The following is a 12,583-nucleotide window of genomic DNA, read 5'->3' as shown; positions in this document are numbered from 1 at the left end:
TTCTCTTTTTGTAAGTGTGTCTGTGTATGTTTCTTTGTGTGACTTTATCTGTTTAGTTTTGCTTTTACCATTTGTTTGGGGTTCTGTCTGTTCGTTTTGTTGTTGTTGTGGTTATCTTGTTTTGTTTTGTTTTTTCTTCCTTTTCTTTCATGCAGTGCAGCTGGCAAGGTCTTGGTGCTCTGGCTGGGTGTCAGGCCTGAGTGTCCAAGGTGGTAAAGCTGAGTCCAGGACATTGGACCACCAGAGACCTCCCAGCCCCATGTAAGATTATTTGGTGAGAACTCTCTCAGAGATCTCTGTCTCAACACTAAGACCCAGCTCCACCCAATGGCCAGCAAGCTCCAGTGCTGGATGCCCCATGCCAAACAACTAGCAAGACAGGAACACAACCCTGCCCATTAGCAGACAGGCTGCCTAAAATCATACTAAGTTCACAGACACCCCAAAACACACCACCGGATGTAGCCCTGCCCAACAGAAGGACAAGATCCAGCCCCAACAACCAGAAGACAGGCACCAGTCCCTTATAAGACACTGATGAAAGAAATCAAAAATGATAAAAACTGATGGAAAGATACACTGTGTTCGTGGATTGGAAGAATCAATATTGTCAAAATGACTACACTACCCAAGGCAATCTACACATTCAATGTAATCCTTATCAAATTACCAATAACATTTTTCACAGAACTAGAACAAAAAATTTCAAAATTTGTATGAAAACACAAAAGATGGCAAATAGCCAAAGCAGTCTTGAGAAAGAAAAACGGAGCTGGAGGAATCAGGCTCCCTGACTTCACACAATACTACAAAGCTAATAAAGACAGTATGGTACTGGCACAAAAACAAATATAAATCAGTGGAACAGGATAGAAAGCCCAGAGATAAACCCAAGCACATATGGTCACCTTATCTTTGACAAAGGAAGCAAGAATATACAATGGAGAAAAAACAGTCTCTTCAATAGGTGGTGCTGGAAAAACTGGACAGCTACATGGAAAAGAATGAAATTAGAAGACTTCCAAACACCATACACAAAAATAAACTTAAAATGGGTTAAAGACTGACGTGTAAGGCCAGATACTATAAAACTCCTAGAGGAAAACATAGAACACTCTATGACATAAATCAGAGCAAGATCTTTTTTGACCCACCTCCTAGAGAAATGGAAATAAAAATAAACAAATGGGACCTAATGAAACTTAAAAGTTTTTGCACAGCAAAGGAAACCATAAGCAAGACGAAAAGATAACCCTCAGAATGGGAGAAAATATTTGCAAATGAAGCCACTGACAAAGGATTAATCTCCAAAATTTACACACAGCTCATGCAGCTCAATATCAAAAAAACAAACAACCCAATCCAAAAATGGGCAGAAGACCTAAATAGACATTTCTCCAAAGAAGATATACAGATTGCCAATAAACACATGAAAGAATGCTCAACATCACTAATCATTACAGAAATGCAAATCAAAAACACAATGAGGTTATCACCTCACACCAGTCAGAATGGCCATCATCAAAAAATCTATAAATAATAAAAGCTGGAGAGGGTATGGAGAAAAGGGAACCCTCTTGCGCTGTTGGTAGTAGATATATACTACCAAATGTAAATTGATACAGCCACTATGCAGAACAGTATGGAAGTTCCTTAGAAAAAGTTAAAAAAAACAGTAAAAACAGAACTACCATATGACCCAGCAATCCCACTACTGGGCATATTCCCTGAGAAAACCATAATTCAAAAAGAGTCATGTTCCACAATGTTCATTGAAGCACTATTTACAGTAGCCAGGACATGGAAGCAACCTAAGTGTCCATCAACAGATGAATGGATAAAGATGATGTGGCATACATATAAAATGGAATATTACTCAGCCATAAAAAGTAACAAATTTGAAAGATTGATAGCTACACACATTGAGTGCTTATTACATTCCAGGCACTGTTCTAAGCCACTTCTGTGTAATAGTTAATTAAATCCTCAAAAACTTTAATGGCCTATATGGGAAAAGAATCTTAAAAAGAGTGGATATATGTATAGGTATAACTGATTCATTTTGCTGTACAGCAGAAAGTAACACAACATTGTACATCAACTATATTCCAATAAAATTTTTTTTAAGATGAACTTCTCCTATTATAATTTTATGTCAGAGAGCAAAAGTAATTGCTTTCTGGAGGCCAAAACCTTAAATGGTCTCCACATGTTCTATACACAAAATATAGTAGACAATTTTTTAAAATTAGCAGGCTTGAACAAGATAGAACAAAATAAATGGGACTACAGTTTACAAAAGTAAAGAAAAATAAAGAAGAGGAACAGGCCCATAAATGATCCAGATTTTAGAATTTAAAACAATGGATGACAAGAAGGAGAATTTCTCCAGATAACTGAAATATACAAGAATAATACAATGGGGCTTCCCTGGTGGCGCAGCGATTGAGAATCTGCCTGCTAATGCAGGGGACACGGGTTCGTGCCCTGGTCTGGGAGGATCCCACATGCCGCAGAGCAACTAGGCCCGTGAGCAACAACTACTGAGCCTGCGCGTCTGGAGCCTGTGCTCCGCAACAAGAGAGGACACAATAGTGAGAGGTCCGCGCACCATGATGAAGAGTGGCCCCCACTTGCCACAACTAGAGAAAGCCCTCACACAGAAATGAAGACCCAACACAGCAAAAATAAATAAATTAATTAATAAACTCCTACCCCCAATATCTTCTTTAAAAAAAAAAAGAATAATACAATGGAATTTTTAGAAATGGAAATCAAATAAATTAAAAACACAATAGATTGGTTTAGCACCACATAAGACAAGAAGAGAAGAATAATGAACTGGAAATTATATCAGATAAAAATATCCAGAATTAAAAATATAGAGCAAAAAGGATTGAAGACAAAGAAGTCAATGTAAGATATATGAAAAATGGAGAATAAAATATATCAAATTTGAGTCAGAGAGAGAGAGAGAATGGGGCAGAATGGGTATCTTTCAGGCAGAATGAAATGTTGACAAATGGAAGCATAGAGATACAAAAAAGAATAAATGGAAATTGAAGGGTAAAATATATGAATTATTGTAAATTAATATTTGTTATGGAAAATAGTAACATTGTCCTGTGGGCCTTAAAATGCATGTAAAATTAAAATACATGTTTAAAATAACACGAAAGATGAGGGATCTGAGGCAAATTAAAGTGTTCTAATATCCTTGTACTTTTCTGGGAAGTAGTAAAAGTACCCATAAAAATTAGACTCTAATAAGCAAAATTCATGGTGTAAACTTGAGAATAGTCAGTAAAAGAAAAAGAGTTATATATCTAACAAGGTACTAAAAGGGAAACATAAACTGATGATACATACTTGATTAATCGAAAAGATGACAAAAACAAAATGAAAAAATAACACAGAATATGTTGGAGACACAGAAACAAATAGTAAGATGAGAGATTTAAACAAAAATATATGTGTAATTACATTAAACTTTAACAGACTAAAAATAATAAATAGAAGGAAATAAAACAGAAAAACATAGAATAGAGAAAATAAATCTAAACATTATTTGCAAAGTTTAATACAACTGATAAACCAATAGCAAGACTGATCAAGAAAAATAGAGAAAGCATAAATTAACAATATCAACAATGAATAAGTTGACAACACTCAAAGACATTATAGATATTAAAAAGGTAATTGGTATAAAATTGTCCATAATAAATTTGAGAGTTTACATAAAATGAAAAATTCCTTGAGAAAAACAGTTTACCAAATCTGACAGAATAAATAGAAAATATGACTGATCTTAAAGTTATTTTTTAAAGTGTATGTTATTAAACACCTCCCCACAAAGAAAATTTCAGGCTTAGATAGCTTAACCAATGAATTCTCCTGAACACTTAGAGAAATGTCACTAATTTTAAATAAATTCTTCCAGGGATAGAAAAAGTACAATTTCCAACTATTTTAACTCTCTAGCAAAATCTTGACCCAAGACTGGACACAGACAGTCCAGTCTGTGGGAAAGGAAAATTACAAAATATCAACAAATAGAATCCAAGAGTATATATGAAGGGTAGTTCATGATGATTAAGGCATGATTGAACAAGGAAAGGGTGCTTTAATACTGGAAAATCTATCAGTGTACTTCCTCACATTAATAAAAGGGAGCAAAGTCATATGAAAATCTCAATGGATACAGAAAAAATAATTTGACAAAATTAATTATTTAAAAATTTTTTTTAGAAAATTAGTGAATAGAAAAAAAGTCCTTAATCTGATAAATACTACCTTTATAAAACATGTAGCAAACATCAATGGTGGTGAATTATCCAAAAGAAATTGGATTGGAAAGGATAGAATAAAAATGCTACTATTCACACATGGTGTTACTAAGCACATGGAAAACCCAAAAGAATTTACAAACTATTAGAATTAATGAGTGAATTTAACAATGATGCAAGGTCAACACATAATAATTAATTATATTTCTATAAACAGAAATGAACAAACAAAAGGAAATTAAATAGTATAGGTGATGCCATTTACTAACATAAATAATAAAATACCTAGGAATCAATCTAATTAAAGAAATGCAAGACACAAAACACTATTTAAAGAAATTAAAGGAAATCTAAATAAATGCCATGCTCCAGGATTGGAAGTCTCAATAATGTAAGATGTAAATACTCCCCAACTTACTTAAAAACTAAAAAAAAATACTCCCCAAATTGCTCCATAGAGACAGTGTAATAAACAATTTTAAATGGAGCAGGTTTTTGAAAAATGACGAGTTCATTCTAAAATGCATATGGAAATGTAAATGGAAAGAAAGAAACAAGGTAATCTTGAAGAAGAAAACTATAGCTAAAAGACTCTAACTATAAGAAGAGTTAATAGAAAGTTATAATTAAGACACTGGTACTGGTACAAAGATGAACAGACCAATGGAATAGAGTCCAGAAACATGCATACACACATATGGTCACTGATGATGTAAATGCCATTTCAGGGCAGTGGGGAAAAGATAGACTTTTCAGTAACTTGTTCGACTTCAATGGTATATTTCTATGGAGGAAAAAAGAATATTCCCCCATCTTCACAAAATGTGAAATAATCTATTTGAAATGTATTTCAGATTTAAATAAGAAATGTAAACCAATAAAACTTTTAGAAGAAAATACAAGCAGGCAGCTGGTGTGGCTTGCTGGAGCCAGGGTGGGCAATAAGGACCTTTTTCTCTAAGTATCAGGGTTCTCTGTTCTGATCGCTGATCACAGTTTTTCATGGCTGAGGTGCAGGCAGCTCCTCAAAAAGTAAAATGTAGAACTACCGTAGGATCCAGCAATTCCATTCCTCAGTATATATTCAGAAAAATTGAAAGCAGGAGCTCAAACACAAATTTGTATGCCCATGTTCATAGCAGCATTATTCACAATAGCCAAAAGGTGTAAACAACCATGTGTCCATCAACAGATGACTGGGTAAACAAAATGTATATACATACAATGAAGTATTGTTCAGGCATAAAGAGGAATGAAATTTTGATATATGCTACAACATGGATGGACCTTGAAAGCATTTTTCTAACAGAAATAAGCCAGATACAGAAGGGCAAATATTGTATTTACATTGTATAATATATTTCACTTATATGACTTAAGTAGAACAGGAAAATTCATACAGGCAATAAGTAGAATAGAGGTTACTTGGGGCTAATGGAAGGAAGAAATGGGGACTTAATTTTTAATAGGTACAGAGTTTATGTTGGGAAAGATGACGACTTTTGGTATAGATAGTGATGATGGTTACACAACATTGTGAATGCATTTTATGCCACTGAACTCTGCACTTATGAATGGTTAAAATGGCAACTTTTATGTTGTATACATTACACCACACTTAATTTTTTAATTGTATCACCATTTTGGAAATTTCTTTATTAGTATTTAATAAAGCTGAGTGTAGGCAATGTCTTATGACCTAGCAGTTCATCTCCCAGGTAAATTCTTACACAAATTCACATAGGTAAGTATCATTATCACTAAAATATGTACAATATTTGATATAACAAAATATGTAATATCCCAGATTTTAAAACTACCCAAATATCCATAACAAGTAAAATTAATGAATAAATTATGCACATTGATATAGAATACAATTAAATGGTTGAATAACTACCAGACCCAAAGAGCATGGATAAAACACAGGAAAATGATGTTGAGTGAAAAAAAGCTACAAAGAAAAAAACACAAAAAACTTAATACTATATGATTCCATTAACATAAATTTAAAATCAGACAAAACTAGATCGTGCTGCTGGAGGCGAGGATTGTGGTTACTTTGGTGAGGAGGGGTGGGGGTATCTGGGAAGGGGCACAAGAAGGCCTTGTCGGGAACTATGTGATGTTCTACATTTCAAACTGAATGTGGATTACATAGGTGTGGTGTGTTTACTTTGTGGAATTTCATGGAGCAATACAATTATAATTTGTATAATTTTTGTATGTGAAGTTATACTTTAATAAATAAGTGTATTTGAAAAAAACTGGGAGATGGGGGAGATTGGGTCAGGAAGTGCAAGGGAACTATCATCCTCATATTTCATCTTCCAAGACAGGGATTCTCCTGAGCCTACCAAAATTTAAATGAGCCATGAAAATAAAAAAGGCCCCAAATCTAAAATGTTACTGAGAATCTATTTTCTTAACTTTGGAGGAATCTTCTAGGAATATTTATCCCATCAGCTAAAGACATCCTTAACCAAGACTCATCTCTTTCTTGTCACCTTTCCACTTATTTTTGCATACTTGATAAAACTAAATCTATTTTTATTTTGAATAACATTGTATGGTATAAGCTAATTGTTGCGATATTCCTTTCTTTCAAGTTATGTCTCTTTATTGCTTTCCACCTGCTGTCCTACCCTTTTATTTCATAGATGAATAATAAGATGCTTGAAGTGATTTTGATCCAGCATTAGAACTACATAAATGTGGATATTGAAATTTGTCATAATATATTGTTTTGCATTTATGTTTTCTCAGTGGTCAACTTTCTAACAATCAGCATATTATAACAAAATTATGAAGTTACACTCCTATATTTTTTAATTTATATATACCTCACCCTCATATTTTGTAAATGTAGCTATATGTTGTCAACCAAACCACGTGATTGATTTACACCATGATTAAAAGCTGCAAAATCCTCAGCATTTATATGCTAGATTTTGTTATTTTTTCTTTTATAATGATAATTCATTTTGTGAATTTACACTTGTTTTTGTCAGTGGATCCACATATAAACAGTTTCCAGAATTATTTTTTCTTAATCTGGGAGGAATCTTCCAGGAACTAACATCTCTTCAGTTAAAGAAATCATTAACTAAAGATTCACCTCTTTCTTGCTTCCTTTCCTTTATCTTATCATAGTCTAATAAAATGAAATCTAATACTTTTTTATTTGAAGAGCATGTATGGTATAAGATCATCATTGTAAAATCATTTCCGTAAGTTAGATCCCGTTCTGGCTATCCACCTTATAACCTATCAATAAATAATATGTTTCATAAGTGAAAAGAAAGATGTTTATATGTAATGATTTTGAATAAGTGTTAGAACTAGCTAATTCTGAATGTTGCAATTTGATTTAATTTATTGTATCTGCCTTCATATTTCCTTGTCCTTGACTTTTTTAACAATCAAAATGTTACAGTAAATCTATGAAATGGCCATCCTTTGTTTTTTTAATTCACATAAACCTCTCCCCTTACCTTTTGTAAATATAGCTGTATGTTATCAACCAAATCGAGTAACTTACAACACCATGATAAAAGTTTTTAAATCATCAGAGATTATATGCTAGAATTTATTTTTCCCTTATTTTCTAATGAAAATTCGCTTTTGTGAATTCACATTTGTTTTTCTCAAGAGGCCCATACTTCAACAGTTTCTAGAATAGGTGCATTTGAGATTTTAATAGCAAGATCAATTTTTACACATGACCTACTTTTTCTATGATCCAAGCAGTTTCTATCCATGGTTCTAGGTCACTGGAGGTGGGGGCCAGGCTTCTCTTTCCACTTCCCACCCCAGAGAAAGCCTCTTCTCCCAATCCCTTTCCTTACTCTTCCGTTAGAGGGAAGACTGATGTGATGGGCCAGATTCCGGAGCACTGTGAGCAGTACCAGTGTGCACTGGGACTGGACACCTATGCATGGAGGACATGTCCATGCCCTCTCTTTCTTACAATACTAAGAGGTACGTAAGCTGAGCCACTGCCTACCTACCCATGAAGGCTGGGAGCTGCCACATCACTCTCTCCTACTTTCTTCTCACTGGAGATTTGGGGCTCTGTCATCCTTGCACATTAGGGATCAGCTGGTGGTAAGAGGTAGAGTTAGAGTCTAGGAGATCCTGCTTCATTCTTGAGCCCAAGCCTGTGCTTCACCCCAACTCCACAAGAGGGCGCTTCACTGAGGGACTCTGAGAACTGGCCCAGTGAAGGATATTCCAGACTCCTATGTGTCTGTCTCCTTTAGAGAAAGCCCTGGGAGAGGGCAGAGCGGCTGTGTTGGGTAGGAGGAGGGCATTGTTGTATCGCTGAACAAATACTGGCCCCGTACTGTCAGATTCTCACCAGTAACTCCACACCTTCACGTCTCTCGCTCTACTGCAGATGGTGAACACATTGACCCAAATGTCATAACCCACAATTAAATGTCACAGGTACCCATTCAAATAGACATGCCCTCAGGTGTTGCCATGCTCTCAGCCAGAGGCCAGCACTTGGTGTTTGCAGACATGGTGGTGGACACAACTCATGGAATGATAAGGTAAATGTCTGTTGATAGATTAAAGCCTCCTGAATTCCAGTGGTTCCCCCACACCTGCTTTCCATCAGGGGCTCATGCACCAATGTCAGGTACCATGAAGGCAGTGTTCTCATTCTTAAACTGGTCCCACTGTAACACGTTGTCCTTGTTTAGACCTCATGTTATCTCTCAGCACTTTGGCCTTGACTTTTAGACGGCCCAAATTGTAAAAACATTTCATGGCCAACTGACGGGTTTCTGATATTTCTCAGATAGAATTGGCTATTCCAGCCATATGCCACATTTGAAATAATCATCCACTTACTTCGCACACAATTTATTTTATGTACCTCACCTTTTACAATTGTCTACAACTAGACAACACATATCCCTATTTCCCTTTTGAGACATGCCGTCCAGCTATCATTAAATTGTATATTGCTAATACTTTGTACAATTCTTATTATACCTAGCCAATAGCCATACTCCTCATCCCCTTCCCCAAATAAAAGAAGATCTGAGGATGAAAAGCATTTATCCACTAATAACTTTTCCTTGATAACCACTCTGAATAAGCCTCACATGTGTGCTGCTTGATCAGCCTCTTGGTTAGGCCTGTGTTAACTGTCCTAGGGCTGCTATTAACCATTGGGAAACTGATGTTGCACTCCCATAAGCTCTCTCCTGCTTGCTTCTTTCTGTCTTCCCTAAATATCCCATTGAGAGGCCATACCCATGCTGCATACACCATTACACAAAAGTGTCCAAACTGGGCTCATTGTAAACTTTTAGTCATTATCTCAGGGAAGGGGAGGGAAGATCTTATGGTAGAACTAAGATCGGTATGTCACAGAGGAATCAGTGTGGTTAGCCCTTCTCCATTTAAGTCCATGCAAGTCCTCAAGATGTTGCCTGTAACCCTCCATCAGCTTAAGGAAACAATTCAGGCCCATGGTGAACTACAATAAAATGTAGAGCTTGGGAAATATTGACATTTAAATGTCAAAATATGGCTGTTTGTTTCCACTGAGTCTCATTAGTCTAACACCACATGGAAGAATGTCCTTGGGTCAGGTGATCATGGTTACAACCTTTTCATGCTTTGTGATGTTAAATTCTCTACTTCATCTTAGAGGTTTGATATAATAAATGCCCAATACCAGCAGCAGGGCAACTCCTACCTGGAATGCTTGTTTTGCCCCTGAGAGGATTCAATTTATTTCCAGTGCCTCACGATGGAGAATTTTCCATGGTATGTAGACAAAAGACTTATTTCCTTTTTCCTTTCTACAAAACCAACGCATACATCAGTCTATTACCTTCCCTGGATGTGCTTCCCACACAGCCACCTGAATGGAGCTTGCTTCAGAATGAGGAGTGTCTACTTGTCCCTGTCCTTTTCCCTGTAGCCTTATCACTGGTAAAACCTCAGCTACTAGGCTTTCACCAGAAGCAATGAGTGGAGTCAGACCTTTGTTGCCTTGAATTTTTACAAATGGCTCTAATTTTTCATGGCCAATGTTAAGAGCTGGTGGTGCTAGAAAGAAAAGGAGGGATGTCTGGAATTCATTATTTTGATCACCACCCAGTAAAGTGTGTTGCTGGGGAGAGATGCTCCTTTACTTTCTGCCTGTCCCTGGCTTTCTGCTTGTCACCTTGCAGTCCCACTTGCTGTCTCTCTCCTCCACCTCTCCCTCAGCTCGCCTGCATCCTCCCTCTCTCTTTGCTTCTACCTCTGTCTCCCTCTTTCCTATGTCTTTACAGTCTCTCGACTGGTTTTTCTGCTCAGTCTCCCCTTCTCCTTCCATCCTTTATCCCCCATTCTGTGCCTGTGTATCTTCCACCCCCTGGCTCTCCCTAGCATATCCCTGTCTGTTTTCCCATTGCTGGGCCCACGTGGAGCCACATCGGTGGGAAGACCATGGATATATACATTCATCCACCGATCCCTCTACCGATTCTTCCATCCTTTCCATTCTGTTTTTTAATTCATTAATTCCTCTGTTCATTTATTCCTCCCACAAATGTACTTGAGAGTCTATAAGGGAACAGGCACTGGACTAGACCCTCAGGATATACAGTGGAGAACAAAACAGACAATGGAAACTTTCACCATGGGGCTTGCACTGGAATGGGGCGGCAGGTGTTTCAAAAGGATCCCTCTAACAAATATATACAAATACATTAGTTATGACAAATACTGATAAGTGCTATGGGGGAAGTTTTCAAGGTGCTAAGAGAAAGGAGAAGAGGATAAGTAATTTAAATTGAGGATGAAGTGGTTTGTGGCCAGGAAAGGCCCTCAGGAAGGAGTGATCTTTAAGCTGAGACCTCAGAAATAAGCATGAGGTAGACAGATGAACAGGAGAACACAAAGGGTTATCACTTCAGGGTTCCCAGGAGCAGCACTATAAAGTCTCTAAGGCAGTAAGTGGTATGTATGGCTCCCACAGGGCCTAAGAGAAGGTCAGACTAGTTCAAGCAAAGAAGGGTGGGAATACTTTAGGGTCAGACGGTTGTGAAAATCTTATTCCAGCTCATATCACTATTGTCATCATTCTTTCAGGCCAGGCCCCTCACTTGTCAGTTATGTTTTCAATCCTTTTCATTCCCATTTTCCACTCCCTCTCTATGCCTCTCATGGAGACAAGGTATTCTAGTTTTTTTTCTAAGTATCCTTTTTCTTTTTTCTTCCTTTTTTTCAGATATTTATTGACATACAGCACTGTACAAGTTTAAGGTATACAGTATAATAATTTGACATAGATATATCATGAAATGATTACAACAGTAAGTTTAGTGAACATCCATTATCTCATATAGATACAAAAGTAAAGAAATAGAAAAGAAATATCCTTGTGATGATAACTCTGAGGATTTACTCCCATAACTTTCATATATAACGTACAGCAGTTTTAATTATATTTATCACATTGTATATTACATCACTAGTACTTGTTTATCTTGTTACTGGAAGTTTGTACCTTTTGATTGCCTTCATCCAATTCCCCCTCTCCCCACACTCTGCCTGTGGTACCCACAAATCCGATCTCTTTTTTCCATGATGTTTTTTGTTTTGTTTCTTTTTGAAGTATCATTGACCTACAACCTCATATTAGTTCCTGGTACACAAAATAGTGATTGTATATTTCTATATACTTCAAAATGATCACCACAATAAGTCTAGTTATCATCTGTCACCATACAAAGCTATTACGTAATTATTGACTATATTCCCCACACTGTACATTTCATCCCTGTGACTCATTTATTTTGTAACTGAAAGCTTGTATCTCTTAATCTCCCTCAGTTACTTCTCTTTTCCTCCAAACCTCCTCCCCTCTGACAACTACCTGTTTGTCCTCTGTATCTATGGCTCTATTTTTCTTTAGTTTTGTTTGTTCATTTGTTTTGTTTTTTAGATTCCACATATAAATGATATCATACAGTATTTGACTTTCTCTGTCTGAGATTGTTCACTTAGTGTAACACCCTCTAGGTCCATCCATGTTGTTGCAAATGGCAAGATTTCATTCGTTTTAATGGCTGAATATTCCACTGTATATATACCACATCTACTTTAACCACTTATCTATTGATGAGCACTTAGGTTGTTTCCATATTTTCACTATTGTAAATAATGCTGCAATGAACATAGGGATGCATATATCTTTTCAAATTAGTGTTTCTGTTTTCTTTGGAAAAATACCCAGAAGTAGAATTACTGGATTGTATGGTACTTTTATTTTTAATTTTTTGAGG

Source organism: Tursiops truncatus, chromosome X (genome assembly GCF_011762595.2).
Source record: "Tursiops truncatus isolate mTurTru1 chromosome X, mTurTru1.mat.Y, whole genome shotgun sequence".
Taxonomy (NCBI): Eukaryota; Metazoa; Chordata; class Mammalia; order Artiodactyla; family Delphinidae; genus Tursiops; species Tursiops truncatus.
This window is presented reverse-complemented; position numbering follows the sequence as displayed.